This window comes from Elephas maximus, chromosome Y (genome assembly GCF_024166365.1).
Source record: "Elephas maximus indicus isolate mEleMax1 chromosome Y, mEleMax1 primary haplotype, whole genome shotgun sequence".
NCBI lineage: Eukaryota > Metazoa > Chordata > Mammalia > Proboscidea > Elephantidae > Elephas > Elephas maximus.
Genome location: NC_064847.1, coordinates 12,978,499 through 12,998,317, shown reverse-complemented (window position 1 = coordinate 12,998,317; position 19,819 = coordinate 12,978,499).

The following is a 19,819-nucleotide window of genomic DNA, read 5'->3' as shown; positions in this document are numbered from 1 at the left end:
ATCAGGATACATTGAGAATTACTGATGATCGCAATGCAAAAGCTGGAAAGGAAGAAAGATCAGGTGTTGGAAAATCTGACATTGTTGATAGAAAGCATGTTAGAGATTGCACGACAGAGCTTTGCACGATCAACGACTTCTTCACGGCAAGTAGCTTTTTCAGCGAGGTAAACGGTCATACATGGGTCTCATCAGGTAGAATACACGGGAATCATGACAACTACCTCTATGAAAAGAGATGGTGGAACAAGGTCAGGGACCAACTGTGGAACGGACCATCAACTGCACATAGGCCAGTTCAAGTCGAAACTGAAGAGAATGAGAACAAGTCGATGAGAGCCAAAGTACGACCTTGAGTGTATCCTACCTGAATTTACAGACCGTCTCAGAAAGAGATTCGACACATTGCACACTAATGAATGAAGACTAGGCGAGTTGTGGAATGACATCAAGGACATCATCCCTGAAGAAAGCAAGAGGTCACTGAGAAGACAGGAAAGAAATACAAGACCAAGAAGGATGTCAGAAGAGACTCTGAAATTTGCTCTGCAACGTCAGGAGCTAAAGCAAAAGGAGAAATGATGAAGTAAAAAAGCTGAAGAGAAGATTTCAAAGAGCAGCTCGAGAAGACAAAGTAATGGAACATGTGCAGAAACCTGGAGTTAGAAAACCAGAAGGGAAGAACATGCTTGGCATTACTCAAGCGGAAAGAACGGAAGAGAAAACTCAAGCCTTGTGTTGCAGTGGTGAAAGATTCTATGGGCAACATATTAAATGATGCAGGAGGCGTCTAAACAAGATGCAAGGAATACACGGAGTGATTATACCCGAAAGAACTGGTCGACATTCGACCATTTCATGAGGTAGCATAGGATGCGGAACCGATGGTACCATACACTTCGGTGAAGTGTCCGTTCATTGCTTTTGCCCTGTTTTAAATCGGATTACTTGTCTTTTTATTGCGGCTTTTGTTGTTGTTAAGGGCCATCAAGTTATTTCCAATTCATAGGTACCCGAGGTACCACAGAGGAAAGAATTCACTGTCCCGCGCCATGCTTAAAATCCTTCTTTTCCTTGAGCCTGTGCTTTCAGCCACTGTGTCAGTCCTCATCGTGGAGGGCCTTCCTCTATTTAGCCGACCCTGTCCTGTACCAAGCACGATTTCCTTCTCCGGGGACTGATCTCCCCTGCCAATGCGTCCAAAGTATGTCGGATGCAGTCTCACCAACCTTGTTTCGAAGAAGCATTCCGGTTTTACCTCTTCCAAGACAGATTTGTGCGTTCTTTTGGCGGTCCATGCTGCATGCAATATTCTTCACCAACGCCGCACTTCAAAGGCGTCAGTTCTTCAGTCTTCCTTCTTCATTGTCCAGTTTTCACATGCATATGATGTGATTGAAATACCATTCCTTGGGTCAGGCACACCTTCGTCTTCAAGGTGGTATCTTTGCTTTTCAACGCCTTAAAGAGGTCCTTTACAGGAGATTTGCCCAAAGCAGTTCGTCTTTTGATTTCCTCACCACTGCTTCCGTGGGTGCTGAACGCAGAACCAAGTAAAAAGAAATCCTTCCAAACTTCCGTCTTTTCTCCATTTATCGGAATTTTGCCTCATGCTCCAGTGGTGAAGATTTTTCTTTTCTTTATGTTGCGGTGTAATCAATACTGAAGATTGTGGTCTTTGATCTTCATCAGTAAGTGCTTCAAGTCCTCTTTGCTTTAGGCAAGCAAGCTTGTGTCGTCTCCATAGCGCAGGTGGTTAATGAGTCTTCCTGCAATCCTAGTGCCCCGTTCTTCTCCATATAGTCCAGCTTCTTGGATCATTTGCTCAGCATTCGCATTCGAATAGGTGCGGGAAAAGGGTACAACCCTGACACACAGCTTTCCTGAATTGAAACCACTCAGTATTCCCTTGTTCTGTCCAAAGTGCTGATTGATCTGTGTACAGTTTCCTCTTGAGCACAATTAAGTGTTCTGGAATTCCAATTCTTCACAATGTCATTCATAATTTGTTATGACTCACAGACTTGAATGCCTTAGAATACTCAGTAAAGCACGGGGAAGCATCTTTCAGGTATTTGGTGCTTTCAGCCGGCATCCATCTGACATCAGCATGGATGGCCCTGATTGGCCGTCGTCTTCTGAGTCTGGCCTGAATTTCTGGCAGTTCCGTGTCAATATACTGCTGCAGCCACTTTTGAATGATCTCCAGCAAAATTTTACATGTGTTATTGGTGTTGTTCGATAATTTCCACGTTCGGTTGGATCACCTTTCTTGGGAATAGCCATAAATATGGACCTCTTTCAGTCGGCTGGCCAAGTAGTTCCCTTCCAATGTTCTTGGTGTAGAAAAGCGAGCACTTTCAGCACTGCATCTGTTTGTTGAAACATCTCAGCTGGAATTCCGTCACTGCTATAATTCCTGTTTCTGCCAATGCCTTCAGTGCGGTTTGGATTACCTCCTTCAGTACCATGCCTTCCTGATCATGTGCTACCTACCTCATGAAATGGTCCGTTGTCCACCAGTTCTTTTTGGTATAGAATGACTCTGTGTATTGAGTCCATCTTTGGTTCTTCCAGCATCATTTAGTATTTTTCCGGTAGAATCCTTGACTACCGAAAGTAAAGGTTTGATTTTTTCCTTCACTTCTTTCAGCTGGAGAAATGGCAGGCGTGTTCTTCCCTTTTGGTTTTCTATCTCCAGCTCTGTGCATGGCATTAGAATACTTTGTCTTCTCGAGATGCGCTTTGAAATCACGTGTTCAGTTCTTTTGCTTCATCATTTCTTCCTTTGGCTTTGGCTGCTTGGTGTTGAGCTGCTTGGTGTTTAAGAGCAAGGCATGGTCTGATGCATAGAATATTCCCGATGGGATTGAAGAAGAAAGTGTATTTTGCTGCCGCTCGCTGGAGTGTTCCGTATACGTCTGTGAGTTCAAGACATATATGTCAAGCTGGCTGATTGTGCCCTTGAGCTGTTGTATATCTTTGCTGAATTTCTTTCTAGATGTTCTGTCCTTCACCAAGAGTGGTGTGTCGAAGTCTCCTACTGTTCTTGTGGAACTGTCAGTTTCTGTCTTTAGAGCTGAGTTTCATGTTTATTGGAATGCTGTCCTTCGTTGGGTGCGTAAATGTTTGTTACGGTTATCTCTTCACGGTGGATCGTCCCTTTCATCTTTCTGTAATGCCCTACTTTGTCTCGTATGGCAGACTTTGTTTTAAAGTGTATTGTTCTCTGAAATGACTCTTGTCACTTCTGCTCTTTTTTGATAGCCGTTTGCTTGACGTAGTTGTTGCCATCTTTTGATTTTTAATGAATTGATTCCTTTGTTTGTAAGGGGCACCTCTGGTAGACAGCATGTTGATAGGCCTTTTTTGGAATCCATTCTGTCGCTCTCTGACTCTTTCGGGTTGCATTTAGGCCATTTACATTCTGTGTCAGTGTTGCTAGGTTTCAGTTTCTTGCCGTCATTTTCAAGTGCTTTTTTGGTGGTGCTGATGTTTTCTTTGTTCCCCTAAGTCTCCTGTGCTGAATTCCTTCTGCTTTTGGATTTTGCTGTCATTGCTTTTGGTTTTGTACATTTTGTTTTCACGGAGACTTTATCCTTTTCTTCTTTACTTAGATGTGTATTCTTTTGCACTCTGTGGTTCCTTTGAAATTTCCCCTGCTTGAACCAGTCTATTATTCCTTGGTGTTGCCTTGCCATTCCCCGCATGAAAACTTCTATACCTCCACCAATTATTCCCTCTTTTTTTTTTTTTCTCATATTGTCTATTAGAGTTTCACATTTCTGGTTTCCTGTTGTAATTCCTTTGTTTCTGGATAGTCGTTGGGAGTTCTTTTACTACACTGGTATCTGGCGAGTAAACTCTTGAATTCTAGATTCAGGCTGTGGTATGATATTGTTTCTCCTAAGACCAAAGGACTCCCTTTAGTAATTAGTAATTGGTTCTGTTTTTACAGAGTCCCTTAATCTTTCTTATCTGGAAATGTCCTAATTTCAGCATCATATTTGAGTGAGAGTTCTGCAGGATATCTTATTCTTGGTTGGTAATTTGTTTTGTTTACTATGTCAAACCATTGCCCTTTTGCCTGCATGGTTCTGCCGAATAATCAGAGCTCAGTCTTATTGTTTGTCCTCTGCGTGTGACTTTTTGTTTTTCTCGAGCTGCTCGCAGGATTTTGCCTTTGGCTTTGGTTTTAGAGAGTGTGATTAGGACAGGCCTTGGTGTTTTACTGTTGCCGTCTGTCCTCTATGCGGTTCTTTGAGCTTCTTGGTTGCTCAGCTTTTCATGATTCACAATATTAGGGAAGTTTCCTGTCAGCAATTCTTCAATGATCCTCTGTGACGGGGATGACAATAGTGAGTCCTGGACAGAGCTGGAGAAAAAATGCAGAAAAAAATCCCTAAGTCACAAAAAAAGGCCAGACTTACTGGGCTGTCATAGATGGGAGAAACCCTGCCAGTAAGGTCCCTGACACCCCTTTAGCTCAGTAATGAGGTCACTCCTGAGACTCACCCTTCACCAAAGATTAGATAGGCTCCTAACACAAAGCTTAGATAGGCCCATAAAAGGGCACAGCAGCCCAGGGGCAAGGACTAGGAGGAGAAAGGGCAGAGGAAAGCTGGTGATAGGAAACCCAAGGCTAAGAAGGGAGACAGGTGACATGTTGTGAAGCTTTCAAACAACGCCATCACGTAATATGGGTACTAACTCTTTAATGAGAAACTGCTTCGCTCTGGAAACCTTCATCTGCAATATAATTCAATCAATAAGGGCGCAGAAAAAAAAAAATGCTTTACCTGGCAGTCTCTACTAATAAGGAAGTTCAATTGTGGATGAGGCCAAATAGCTTCGTAGAATTTCTCTGCATTAATGGTTGTGATCGCCCACCTGTCTGTCCGTGTGTCGTACTGGGGGGGCTTGCGTGTTGCTGTGATGCTGGGAGCTGTGCGACTGGAATTAGGATCCGAACAGGGTCACCCATGATTGACAGGTTTTAGCTGAGCTGCAAGACGAAGAAGGACTCCACGTTTGACGTCTGAAAAGAACTAGCCAGTGAACACCGTAGGAATAGCAGAGGAACACTGACTGATATAGTGCCAGAAGATGAGCCTCCCAGGTTAGAAGGCACTCAAAAGACAACTCGGGAAGAGCTGCCTCATCCAGTTGGAGCTGTCCTTAATGAGGTGGATGGCGTCAGGCTTTAGGGACCTTCATTTGCTGAAGTGGCACGATTCAAAATGGGAAGAAATAGCTGCGAACCTTCATTAACGATCAGAACGCGGAATGAAAGAAGCATGAATCTAGGATTGGAAATTGTCAAAACTAAAGTGGAACGCATAAAGATCAACATCCTCGTCATGAGCGAGCCAAAATGACTGGAATTGGTATCGGTCATTTTGAATGGGACTATCATTTCATCTCCCATGCCAGGAATGACAACTTGAAGAGGAATGATTTGTCCAAAAGAACGTTTCCGGATCTATCCTGAAGTACAAGATTGTCGGTGATAGGCTAATACCCCTACTCCAACACGGAAGACCAGTGAATACAACCATTATTCAAATTTACACACCGACCGCTAAGGCCAAAGGTGAAGAAATTGAGGATTTTTACCAACTTCTGTAGACTGAAATTGATCAAACATGCCATCAGGATACATTGAGAATTACTGATGATCGCAATGCAAAAGCTGGAAAGGAAGAAAGATCAGGTGTTGGAAAATCTGACATTGTTGATAGAAAGCATGTTAGAGATTGCACGACAGAGCTTTGCACGATCAACGACTTCTTCACGGCAAGTAGCTTTTTCAGCGAGGTAAACGGTCATACATGGGTCTCATCAGGTAGAATACACGGGAATCATGACAACTACCTCTATGAAAAGAGATGGTGGAACAAGGTCAGGGACCAACTGTGGAACGGACCATCAACTGCACATAGGCCAGTTCAAGTCGAAACTGAAGAGAATGAGAACAAGTCGATGAGAGCCAAAGTACGACCTTGAGTGTATCCTACCTGAATTTACAGACCGTCTCAGAAAGAGATTCGACACATTGCACACTAATGAATGAAGACTAGGCGAGTTGTGGAATGACATCAAGGACATCATCCCTGAAGAAAGCAAGAGGTCACTGAGAAGACAGGAAAGAAATACAAGACCAAGAAGGATGTCAGAAGAGACTCTGAAATTTGCTCTGCAACGTCAGGAGCTAAAGCAAAAGGAGAAATGATGAAGTAAAAAAGCTGAAGAGAAGATTTCAAAGAGCAGCTCGAGAAGACAAAGTAATGGAACATGTGCAGAAACCTGGAGTTAGAAAACCAGAAGGGAAGAACATGCTTGGCATTACTCAAGCGGAAAGAACGGAAGAGAAAACTCAAGCCTTGTGTTGCAGTGGTGAAAGATTCTATGGGCAACATATTAAATGATGCAGGAGGCGTCTAAACAAGATGCAAGGAATACACGGAGTGATTATACCCGAAAGAACTGGTCGACATTCGACCATTTCATGAGGTAGCATAGGATGCGGAACCGATGGTACCATACACTTCGGTGAAGTGTCCGTTCATTGCTTTTGCCCTGTTTTAAATCGGATTACTTGTCTTTTTATTGCGGCTTTTGTTGTTGTTAAGGGCCATCAAGTTATTTCCAATTCATAGGTACCCGAGGTACCACAGAGGAAAGAATTCACTGTCCCGCGCCATGCTTAAAATCCTTCTTTTCCTTGAGCCTGTGCTTTCAGCCACTGTGTCAGTCCTCATCGTGGAGGGCCTTCCTCTATTTAGCCGACCCTGTCCTGTACCAAGCACGATTTCCTTCTCCGGGGACTGATCTCCCCTGCCAATGCGTCCAAAGTATGTCGGATGCAGTCTCACCAACCTTGTTTCGAAGAAGCATTCCGGTTTTACCTCTTCCAAGACAGATTTGTGCGTTCTTTTGGCGGTCCATGCTGCATGCAATATTCTTCACCAACGCCGCACTTCAAAGGCGTCAGTTCTTCAGTCTTCCTTCTTCATTGTCCAGTTTTCACATGCATATGATGTGATTGAAATACCATTCCTTGGGTCAGGCACACCTTCGTCTTCAAGGTGGTATCTTTGCTTTTCAACGCCTTAAAGAGGTCCTTTACAGGAGATTTGCCCAAAGCAGTTCGTCTTTTGATTTCCTCACCACTGCTTCCGTGGGTGCTGAACGCAGAACCAAGTAAAAAGAAATCCTTCCAAACTTCCGTCTTTTCTCCATTTATCGGAATTTTGCCTCATGCTCCAGTGGTGAAGATTTTTCTTTTCTTTATGTTGCGGTGTAATCAATACTGAAGATTGTGGTCTTTGATCTTCATCAGTAAGTGCTTCAAGTCCTCTTTGCTTTAGGCAAGCAAGCTTGTGTCGTCTCCATAGCGCAGGTGGTTAATGAGTCTTCCTGCAATCCTAGTGCCCCGTTCTTCTCCATATAGTCCAGCTTCTTGGATCATTTGCTCAGCATTCGCATTCGAATAGGTGCGGGAAAAGGGTACAACCCTGACACACAGCTTTCCTGAATTGAAACCACTCAGTATTCCCTTGTTCTGTCCAAAGTGCTGATTGATCTGTGTACAGTTTCCTCTTGAGCACAATTAAGTGTTCTGGAATTCCAATTCTTCACAATGTCATTCATAATTTGTTATGACTCACAGACTTGAATGCCTTAGAATACTCAGTAAAGCACGGGGAAGCATCTTTCAGGTATTTGGTGCTTTCAGCCGGCATCCATCTGACATCAGCATGGATGGCCCTGATTGGCCGTCGTCTTCTGAGTCTGGCCTGAATTTCTGGCAGTTCCGTGTCAATATACTGCTGCAGCCACTTTTGAATGATCTCCAGCAAAATTTTACATGTGTTATTGGTGTTGTTCGATAATTTCCACGTTCGGTTGGATCACCTTTCTTGGGAATAGCCATAAATATGGACCTCTTTCAGTCGGCTGGCCAAGTAGTTCCCTTCCAATGTTCTTGGTGTAGAAAAGCGAGCACTTTCAGCACTGCATCTGTTTGTTGAAACATCTCAGCTGGAATTCCGTCACTGCTATAATTCCTGTTTCTGCCAATGCCTTCAGTGCGGTTTGGATTACCTCCTTCAGTACCATGCCTTCCTGATCATGTGCTACCTACCTCATGAAATGGTCCGTTGTCCACCAGTTCTTTTTGGTATAGAATGACTCTGTGTATTGAGTCCATCTTTGGTTCTTCCAGCATCATTTAGTATTTTTCCGGTAGAATCCTTGACTACCGAAAGTAAAGGTTTGATTTTTTCCTTCACTTCTTTCAGCTGGAGAAATGGCAGGCGTGTTCTTCCCTTTTGGTTTTCTATCTCCAGCTCTGTGCATGGCATTAGAATACTTTGTCTTCTCGAGATGCGCTTTGAAATCACGTGTTCAGTTCTTTTGCTTCATCATTTCTTCCTTTGGCTTTGGCTGCTTGGTGTTGAGCTGCTTGGTGTTTAAGAGCAAGGCATGGTCTGATGCATAGAATATTCCCGATGGGATTGAAGAAGAAAGTGTATTTTGCTGCCGCTCGCTGGAGTGTTCCGTATACGTCTGTGAGTTCAAGACATATATGTCAAGCTGGCTGATTGTGCCCTTGAGCTGTTGTATATCTTTGCTGAATTTCTTTCTAGATGTTCTGTCCTTCACCAAGAGTGGTGTGTCGAAGTCTCCTACTGTTCTTGTGGAACTGTCAGTTTCTGTCTTTAGAGCTGAGTTTCATGTTTATTGGAATGCTGTCCTTCGTTGGGTGCGTAAATGTTTGTTACGGTTATGTCTTCACGGTGGATCGTCCCTTTCATCTTTCTGTAATGCCCTACTTTGTCTCGTATGGCAGACTTTGTTTTAAAGTGTATTGTTCTCTGAAATGACTCTTGTCACTTCTGCTCTTTTTTGATAGCCGTTTGCTTGACGTAGTTGTTGCCATCTTTTGATTTTTAATGAATTGATTCCTTTGTTTGTAAGGGGCACCTCTGGTAGACAGCATGTTGATAGGCCTTTTTTGGAATCCATTCTGTCGCTCTCTGACTCTTTCGGGTTGCATTTAGGCCATTTACATTCTGTGTCAGTGTTGCTAGGTTTCAGTTTCTTGCCGTCATTTTCAAGTGCTTTTTTGGTGGTGCTGATGTTTTCTTTGTTCCCCTAAGTCTCCTGTGCTGAATTCCTTCTGCTTTTGGATTTTGCTGTCATTGCTTTTGGTTTTGTACATTTTGTTTTCACGGAGACTTTATCCTTTTCTTCTTTACTTAGATGTGTATTCTTTTGCACTCTGTGGTTCCTTTGAAATTTCCCCTGCTTGAACCAGTCTATTATTCCTTGGTGTTGCCTTGCCATTCCCCGCATGAAAACTTCTATACCTCCACCAATTATTCCCTCTTTTTTTTTTTTTCTCATATTGTCTATTAGAGTTTCACATTTCTGGTTTCCTGTTGTAATTCCTTTGTTTCTGGATAGTCGTTGGGAGTTCTTTTACTACACTGGTATCTGGCGAGTAAACTCTTGAATTCTAGATTCAGGCTGTGGTATGATATTGTTTCTCCTAAGACCAAAGGACTCCCTTTAGTAATTAGTAATTGGTTCTGTTTTTACAGAGTCCCTTAATCTTTCTTATCTGGAAATGTCCTAATTTCAGCATCATATTTGAGTGAGAGTTCTGCAGGATATCTTATTCTTGGTTGGTAATTTGTTTTGTTTACTATGTCAAACCATTGCCCTTTTGCCTGCATGGTTCTGCCGAATAATCAGAGCTCAGTCTTATTGTTTGTCCTCTGCGTGTGACTTTTTGTTTTTCTCGAGCTGCTCGCAGGATTTTGCCTTTGGCTTTGGTTTTAGAGAGTGTGATTAGGACAGGCCTTGGTGTTTTACTGTTGCCGTCTGTCCTCTATGCGGTTCTTTGAGCTTCTTGGTTGGTCAGCTTTTCATGATTCACAATATTAGGGAAGTTTCCTGTCAGCAATTCTTCAATGATCCTCTGTGACGGGGATGACAATAGTGAGTCCTGGACAGAGCTGGAGAAAAAATGCAGAAAAAAATCCCTAAGTCACAAAAAAAGGCCAGACTTACTGGGCTGTCATAGATGGGAGAAACCCTGCCAGTAAGGTCCCTGACACCCCTTTAGCTCAGTAATGAGGTCACTCCTGAGACTCACCCTTCACCAAAGATTAGATAGGCTCCTAACACAAAGCTTAGATAGGCCCATAAAAGGGCACAGCAGCCCAGGGGCAAGGACTAGGAGGAGAAAGGGCAGAGGAAAGCTGGTGATAGGAAACCCAAGGCTAAGAAGGGAGACAGGTGACATGTTGTGAAGCTTTCAAACAACGCCATCACGTAATATGGGTACTAACTCTTTAATGAGAAACTGCTTCGCTCTGGAAACCTTCATCTGCAATATAATTCAATCAATAAGGGCGCAGAAAAAAAAAATGCTTTACCTGGCAGTCTCTACTAATAAGGAAGTTCAATTGTGGATGAGGCCAAATAGCTTCGTAGAATTTCTCTGCATTAATGGTTGTGATCGCCCACCTGTCTGTCCGTGTGTCGTACTGGGGGGGCTTGCGTGTTGCTGTGATGCTGGGAGCTGTGCGACTGGAATTAGGATCCGAACAGGGTCACCCATGATTGACAGGTTTTAGCTGAGCTGCAAGACGAAGAAGGACTCCACGTTTGACGTCTGAAAAGAACTAGCCAGTGAACACCGTAGGAATAGCAGAGGAACACTGACTGATATAGTGCCAGAAGATGAGCCTCCCAGGTTAGAAGGCACTCAAAAGACAACTCGGGAAGAGCTGCCTCATCCAGTTGGAGCTGTCCTTAATGAGGTGGATGGCGTCAGGCTTTAGGGACCTTCATTTGCTGAAGTGGCACGATTCAAAATGGGAAGAAATAGCTGCGAACCTTCATTAACGATCAGAACGCGGAATGAAAGAAGCATGAATCTAGGATTGGAAATTGTCAAAACTAAAGTGGAACGCATAAAGATCAACATCCTCGTCATGAGCGAGCCAAAATGACTGGAATTGGTATCGGTCATTTTGAATGGGACTATCATTTCATCTCCCATGCCAGGAATGACAACTTGAAGAGGAATGATTTGTCCAAAAGAACGTTTCCGGATCTATCCTGAAGTACAAGATTGTCGGTGATAGGCTAATACCCCTACTCCAACACGGAAGACCAGTGAATACAACCATTATTCAAATTTACACACCGACCGCTAAGGCCAAAGGTGAAGAAATTGAGGATTTTTACCAACTTCTGTAGACTGAAATTGATCAAACATGCCATCAGGATACATTGAGAATTACTGATGATCGCAATGCAAAAGCTGGAAAGGAAGAAAGATCAGGTGTTGGAAAATCTGACATTGTTGATAGAAAGCATGTTAGAGATTGCACGACAGAGCTTTGCACGATCAACGACTTCTTCACGGCAAGTAGCTTTTTCAGCGAGGTAAACGGTCATACATGGGTCTCATCAGGTAGAACACACGGGAATCATGACAACTACCTCTATGAAAAGAGATGGTGGAACAAGGTCAGGGACCAACTGTGGAACGGACCATCAACTGCACATAGGCCAGTTCAAGTCGAAACTGAAGAGAATGAGAACAAGTCGATGAGAGCCAAAGTACGACCTTGAGTGTATCCTACCTGAATTTACAGACCGTCTCAGAAAGAGATTCGGCACATTGCACACTAATGAATGAAGACTAGGCGAGTTGTGGAATGACATCAAGGACATCATCCCTGAAGAAAGCAAGAGGTCACTGAGAAGACAGGAAAGAAATACAAGACCAAGAAGGATGTCAGAAGAGACTCTGAAATTTGCTCTGCAACGACAGGCAGCTAAAGCAAAAGGAGAAATGATGAAGTAAAAAAGCTGAAGAGAAGATTTCAAAGAGCAGCTCGAGAAGACAAGGTAATGGAACATGTGCAGAAACCTGGAGTTAGAAAACCAGAAGGGAAGAACATGCTTGGCATTTCTCAAGCGGAAAGAACGGAAGAGAAAACTCAAGCCTTGTGTTGCAGTGGTGAAAGATTCTATGGGCAACATATTAAATGATGCAGGAGGCGTCTAAACAAGATGCAAGGAATACACGGAGTGATTATACCCGAAAGAACTGGTCGACATTCGACCATTTCATGAGGTAGCATAGGATGCGGAACCGATGGTACCATACACTTCGGTGAAGTGTCCGTTCATTGCTTTTGCCCTGTTTTAAATCGGATTACTTGTCTTTTTATTGCGGCTTTTGTTGTTGTTAAGGGCCATCAAGTTATTTCCAATTCATAGGTACCCGAGGTACCACAGAGGAAAGAATTCACTGTCCTGCGCCATGCTTAAAATCCTTCTTTTCCTTGAGCCTGTGCTTTCAGCCACTGTGTCAGTCCTCATCGTGGAGGGCCTTCCTCTATTTAGCCGACCCTGTCCTGTACCAAGCACGATTTCCTTCTCCGGGGACTGATCTCCCCTGCCCACGCGTCCAAACTATGTCGGATGCAGTCTCACCAACCTTGTTTCAAAGAAGCATTCCGGTTTTACCTCTTCCAAGACAGATTTGTGCGTTCTTTTGGCGGTCCATGCTGCATGCAATATTCTTCACCAACGCCGCACTTCAAAGGCGTCAGTTCTTCAGTCTTCCTTCTTCATTGTCCAGTTTTCACATGCATATGATGTGATTGAAATACCATTCCTTGGGTCAGGCACACCTTCGTCTTCAAGGTGGTATCTTTGCTTTTCAACGCCTTAAAGAGGTCCTTTACAGGAGATTTGCCCAAAGCAGTTCGTCTTTTGATTTCCTCACCACTGCTTCCGTGGGTGCTGAACGCAGAACCAAGTAAAAAGAAATCCTTCCAAACTTCCGTCTTTTCTCCATTTATCGGAATTTTGCCTCATGCTCCAGTGGTGAAGATTTTTCTTTTCTTTATGTTGCGGTGTAATCGATACTGAAGATTGTGGCCTTTGATCTTCATCAGTAAGTGCTTCAAGTCCTCTTTGCTTTAGGCAAGCAAGGTTGTGTCGTCTCCATAGCGCAGGTGGTTAATGAGTCTTCCTGCAATCCTAGTGCCCCGTTCTTCTCCATATAGTCCAGCTTCTTGGATCATTTGCTCAGCATTCGCATTCGAATAGGTGCGGGAAAAGGGTACAACCCTGACACACAGCTTTCCTGAATTGAAACCACTCAGTATTCCCTTGTTCTGTCCAAAGTGCTGATTGATCTGTGTACAGTTTCCTCTTGAGCACAATTAAGTGTTCTGGAACTCCCATTCTTCACAATGTCATTCATAATTTGTTATGACCCACAGACTTGAATGCCTTAGAATACTCAGTAAAGCACGGGGAAGCATCTTTCAGGTATTTGGTGCTTTCAGCCAGCATCCATCTGACATCAGCATGGATGGCCCTGATTGGCCGTCGTCTTCTGAGTCTGGCCTGAATTTCTGGCAGTTCCGTGTCAATATACTGCTGCAGCCACTTTTGAATGATCTCCAGCAAAATTTTACATGTGTTATTGGTGTTGTTCGATAATTTCCACGTTCGGTTGGATCACCTTTCTTGGGAATAGCCATAAATATGGACCTCTTTCAGTCGGCTGGCCAAGTAGTTCCCTTCCAATATTCTTGGTGTAGAAATGCGAGCACTTTCAGCACTGCATCTGTTTGTTGAAACATCTCAGCTGGAATTCCGTCACTGCTATAATTCCTGTTTCTGCCAATGCCTTCAGTGCGGTTTGGATTACCTCCTTCAGTACCATGCCTTCCTGATCATGTGCTACCTACCTCATGAAATGGTCCGTTGTCCACCAGTTCTTTTTGGTATAGAATGACTCTGTGTATTGAGTCCATCTTTGGTTCTTCCAGCATCATTTAGTATTTTTCCGGTAGAATCCTTGACTACTGAAAGTAAAGGTTTGATTTTTTTCTTCAGTTCTTTCAGCTGGAGAAATTGCAGGCGTGTTCTTCCCTTTTGGTTTTCTATCTCCAGCTCTGTGCATGGCATTAGAATACTTTGTCTTCTCGAGATGCGCTTTGAAATGACGTGTTCAGTTCTTTTGCTTCATCATTTCTTCCTTTGGCTTTGGCTGCTTGGTGTTGAGCTGCTTGGTGTTTAAGAGCAAGGCATGGTCTGATGCGTAGAATATTCCCGATGGGATTGAAGAAGAAAGTGTATTTTGCTGCCGCTCGCTGGAGTGTTCCGTATACATCTGTGAGTTCAAGACATATATGTCAAGCTGGCTGATTGTGCCCTTGAGCTGTTGTATATCTTTGCTGAATTTCTTTCTAGATGTTCTGTCCTTCACCAAGAGTGGTGTGTCGAAGTCTCCTACTGTTCTTGTGGAACTGTCAGTTTCTGTCTTTAGAGCTGAGTTTCATGTTTATTGGAATGCTGTCCTTCGTTGGGTGCGTAAATGTTTGTTACGGTTATGTCTTCACGGTGGATCGTCCCTTTCATCTTTCTGTAATGCCCTACTTTGTCTCGTATGGCAGACTTTGTTTTAAAGTGTATTGTTCTCTGAAATGACTCTTGTCACTTCTGCTCTTTTTTGATAGCCGTTTGCTTGACGTAGTTGTTGCCATCTTTTGATTTTTAATGAATTGATTCCTTTGTTTGTAAGGGGCACCTCTGATAGACAGCATGTTGATAGGCCTTTTTTGGAATCCATTCTGTCGCTCTCTGACTCTTTCGGGTTGCATTTAGGCCATTTACATTCTGTGTCAGTGTTGCTAGGTTTCAGTTTCTTGCCGTCATTTTCAAGTGCTTTTTTGGTGGTGCTGATGTTTTCTTTGTTCCCCTAAGTCTCCTGTGCTGAATTCCTTCTGCTTTTGGATTTTGCTGTCATTGCTTTTGGTTTTGTACATTTTGTTTTCACGGAGACTTTATCCTTTTCTTCTTTACTTAGATGTGTATTCTTTTGCACTCTGTGGTTCCTTTGAAATTTCCCCTGCTTGAACCAGTCTATTATTCCTTGGTGTTGCCTTGCCATTCCCCGCATGAAAACTTCTATACCTCCACCAATTATTCCCTCTTTTTTTTTTTTTTCTCATATTGTCTATTAGAGTTTCACGTTTCTGGTTTCCTGTTGTAATTCCTTTGTTTCTGGATAGTCGTTGGGAGTTCTTTTACTACACTGGTATCTGGCGAGTAAACTCTTGAATTCTAGATTCAGGCTGTGGTATGATATTGTTTCTCCTAAGACCAAAGGACTCCCTTTAGTAATTAGTAATTGGTTCTGTTTTTACAGAGTCCCTTAATCTTTCTTATCTGGAAATGTCCTAATTTCAGCATCATATTTGAGTGAGAGTTCTGCAGGATATCTTATTCTTGGTTGGTAATTTGTTTTGTTTACTATGTCAAACCATTGCCCTTTTGCCTGCATGGTTCTGCCGAATAATCAGAGCTCAGTCTTATTGTTTGTCCTCTGCGTGTGACTTTTTGTTTTTCTCGAGCTGCTCGCAGGATTTTGCCTTTGGCTTTGGTTTTAGAGAGTGTGATTAGGACAGGCCTTGGTGTTTTACTGTTGCCGTCTGTCCTCTATGCGGTTCTTTGAGCTTCTTGGTTGCTCAGCTTTTCATGATTCACAATATTAGGGAAGTTTCCTGTCAGCAATTCTTCAATGATCCTCTGTGACGGGGATGACAATAGTGAGTCCTGGACAGAGCTGGAGAAAAAATGCAGAAAAAAATCCCTAAGTCACAAAAAAAGGCCAGACTTACTGGGCTGTCATAGATGGGAGAAACCCTGCCAGTAAGGTCCCTGACACCCCTTTAGCTCAGTAATGAGGTCACTCCTGAGACTCACCCTTCACCAAAGATTAGATAGGCTCCTAACACAAAGCTTAGATAGGCCCATAAAAGGGCACAGCAGCCCAGGGGCAAGGACTAGGAGGAGAAAGGGCAGAGGAAAGCTGGTGATAGGAAACCCAAGGCTAAGAAGGGAGACAGGTGACATGTTGTGAAGCTTTCAAACAACGCCATCACGTAATATGGGTACTAACTCTTTAATGAGAAACTGCTTCGCTCTGGAAACCTTCATCTGCAATATAATTCAATGAATAAGGGCGCAGAAAAAAAAAATGCTTTACCTGGCAGTCTCTACTAATAAGGAAGTTCAATTGTGGATGAGGCCAAATAGCTTCGTAGAATTTCTCTGCATTAATGGTTGTGATCGCCCACCTGTCTGTCCGTGTGTCGTACTGGGGGGGCTTGCGTGTTGCTGTGATGCTGGGAGCTGTGCGACTGGAATTAGGATCCGAACAGGGTCACCCATGATTGACAGGTTTTAGCTGAGCTGCAAGACGAAGAAGGACTCCACGTTTGACGTCTGAAAAGAACTAGCCAGTGAACACCGTAGGAATAGCAGAGGAACACTGACTGATATAGTGCCAGAAGATGAGCCTCCCAGGTTAGAAGGCACTCAAAAGACAACTCGGGAAGAGCTGCCTCATCCAGTTGGAGCTGTCCTTAATGAGGTGGATGGCGTCAGGCTTTAGGGACCTTCATTTGCTGAAGTGGCACGATTCAAAATGGGAAGAAATAGCTGCGAACCTTCATTAACGATCAGAACGCGGAATGAAAGAAGCATGAATCTAGGATTGGAAATTGTCAAAACTAAAGTGGAACGCATAAAGATCAACATCCTCGTCATGAGCGAGCCAAAATGACTGGAATTGGTATCGGTCATTTTGAATGGGACTATCATTTCATCTCCCATGCCAGGAATGACAACTTGAAGAGGAATGATTTGTCCAAAAGAACGTTTCCGGATCTATCCTGAAGTACAAGATTGTCGGTGATAGGCTAATACCCCTACTCCAACACGGAAGACCAGTGAATACAACCATTATTCAAATTTACACACCGACCGCTAAGGCCAAAGGTGAAGAAATTGAGGATTTTTACCAACTTCTGTAGACTGAAATTGATCAAACATGCCATCAGGATACATTGAGAATTACTGATGATCGCAATGCAAAAGCTGGAAAGGAAGAAAGATCAGGTGTTGGAAAATCTGACATTGTTGATAGAAAGCATGTTAGAGATTGCACGACAGAGCTTTGCACGATCAACGACTTCTTCACGGCAAGTAGCTTTTTCAGCGAGGTAAACGGTCATACATGGGTCTCATCAGGTAGAACACACGGGAATCATGACAACTACCTCTATGAAAAGAGATGGTGGAACAAGGTCAGGGACCAACTGTGGAACGGACCATCAACTGCACATAGGCCAGTTCAAGTCGAAACTGAAGAGAATGAGAACAAGTCGATGAGAGCCAAAGTACGACCTTGAGTGTATCCTACCTGAATTTACAGACCGTCTCAGAAAGAGATTCGACACATTGCACACTAATGAATGAAGACTAGGCGAGTTGTGGAATGACATCAAGGACATCATCCCTGAAGAAAGCAAGAGGTCACTGAGAAGACAGGAAAGAAATACAAGACCAAGAAGGATGTCAGAAGAGACTCTGAAATTTGCTCTGCAACGTCAGGCAGCTAAAGCAAAAGGAGAAATGACGAAGTAAAAAAGCTGAAGAGAAGATTTCAAAGAGCAGCTCGAGAAGACAAAGTAATGGAACATGTGCAGAAACCTGGAGTTAGAAAACCAGAAGGGAAGAACATGCTTGGCATTACTCAAGCGGAAAGAACGGAAGAGAAAACTCAAGCCTTGTGTTGCAGTGGTGAAAGATTCTATGGGCAACATATTAAATGATGCAGGAGGCGTCTAAACAAGATGCAAGGAATACACGGAGTGATTATACCCGAAAGAACTGGTCGACATTCGACCATTTCATGAGGTAGCATAGGATGCGGAACCGATGGTACCATACACTTCGGTGAAGTGTCCGTTCATTGCTTTTGCCCTGTTTTAAATCGGATTACTTGTCTTTTTATTGCGGCTTTTGTTGTTGTTAAGGGCCATCAAGTTATTTCCAATTCATAGGTACCCGAGGTACCACAGAGGAAAGAATTCACTGTCCTGCGCCATGCTTAAAATCCTTCTTTTCCTTGAGCCTGTGCTTTCAGCCACTGTGTCAGTCCTCATCGTGGAGGGCCTTCCTCTATTTAGCCGACCCTGTCCTGTACCAAGCACGATTTCCTTCTCCGGGGACTGATCTCCCCTGCCCACGCGTCCAAACTATGTCGGATGCAGTCTCACCAACCTTGTTTCGAAGAAGCATTCCGGTTTTACCTCTTCCAAGACAGATTTGTGCGTTCTTTTGGCGGTCCATGCTGCATGCAATATTCTTCACCAACGCCGCACTTCAAAGGCGTCAGTTCTTCAGTCTTCCTTCTTCATTGTCCAGTTTTCACATGCATATGATGTGATTGAAATACCATTCCTTGGGTCAGGCACACCTTCGTCTTCAAGGTGGTATCTTTGCTTTTCAACGCCTTAAAGAGGTCCTTTACAGGAGATTTGCCCAAAGCAGTTCGTCTTTTGATTTCCTCACCACTGCTTCCGTGGGTGCTGAACGCAGAACCAAGTAAAAAGAAATCCTTCCAAACTTCCGTCTTTTCTCCATTTATCGGAATTTTGCCTCATGCTCCAGTGGTGAAGATTTTTCTTTTCTTTATGTTGCGGTGTAATCGATACTGAAGATTGTGGCCTTTGATCTTCATCAGTAAGTGCTTCAAGTCCTCTTTGCTTTAGGCAAGCAAGGTTGTGTCGTCTCCATAGCGCAGGTGGTTAATGAGTCTTCCTGCAATCCTAGTGCCCCGTTCTTCTCCATATAGTCCAGCTTCTTGGATCATTTGCTCAGCATTCGCATTCGAATAGGTGCGGGAAAAGGGTACAACCCTGACACACAGCTTTCCTGAATTGAAACCACTCAGTATTCCCTTGTTCTGTCCAAAGTGCTGATTGATCTGTGTACAGTTTCCTCTTGAGCACAATTAAGTGTTCTGGAACTCCCATTCTTCACAATGTCATTCATAATTTGTTATGACCCACAGACTTGAATGCCTTAGAATACTCAGTAAAGCACGGGGAAGCATCTTTCAGGTATTTGGTGCTTTCAGCCAGCATCCATCTGACATCAGCATGGATGGCCCTGATTGGCCGTCGTCTTCTGAGTCTGGCCTGAATTTCTGGCAGTTCCGTGTCAATATACTGCTGCAGCCACTTTTGAATGATCTCCAGCAAAATTTTACATGTGTTATTGGTGTTGTTCGATAATTTCCACGTTCGGTTGGATCACCTTTCTTGGGAATAGCCATAAATATGGACCTCTTTCAGTCGGCTGGCCAAGTAGTTCCCTTCCAATATTCTTGGTGTAGAAATGCGAGCACTTTCAGCACTGCATCTGTTTGTTGAAACATCTCAGCTGGAATTCCGTCACTGCTATAATTCCTGTTTCTGCCAATGCCTTCAGTGCGGTTTGGATTACCTCCTTCAGTACCATGCCTTCCTGATCATGTGCTACCTACCTCATGAAATGGTCCGTTGTCCACCAGTTCTTTTTGGTATAGAATGACTCTGTGTATTGAGTCCATCTTTGGTTCTTCCAGCATCATTTAGTATTTTTCCGGTAGAATCCTTGACTACTGAAAGTAAAGGTTTGATTTTTTTCTTCAGTTCTTTCAGCTGGAGAAATTGCAGGCGTGTTCTTCCCTTTTGGTTTTCTATCTCCAGCTCTGTGCATGGCATTAGAATACTTTGTCTTCTCGAGATGCGCTTTGAAATGACGTGTTCAGTTCTTTTGCTTCATCATTTCTTCCTTTGGCTTTGGCTGCTTGGTGTTGAGCTGCTTGGTGTTTAAGAGCAAGGCATGGTCTGATGCGTAGAATATTCCCGATGGG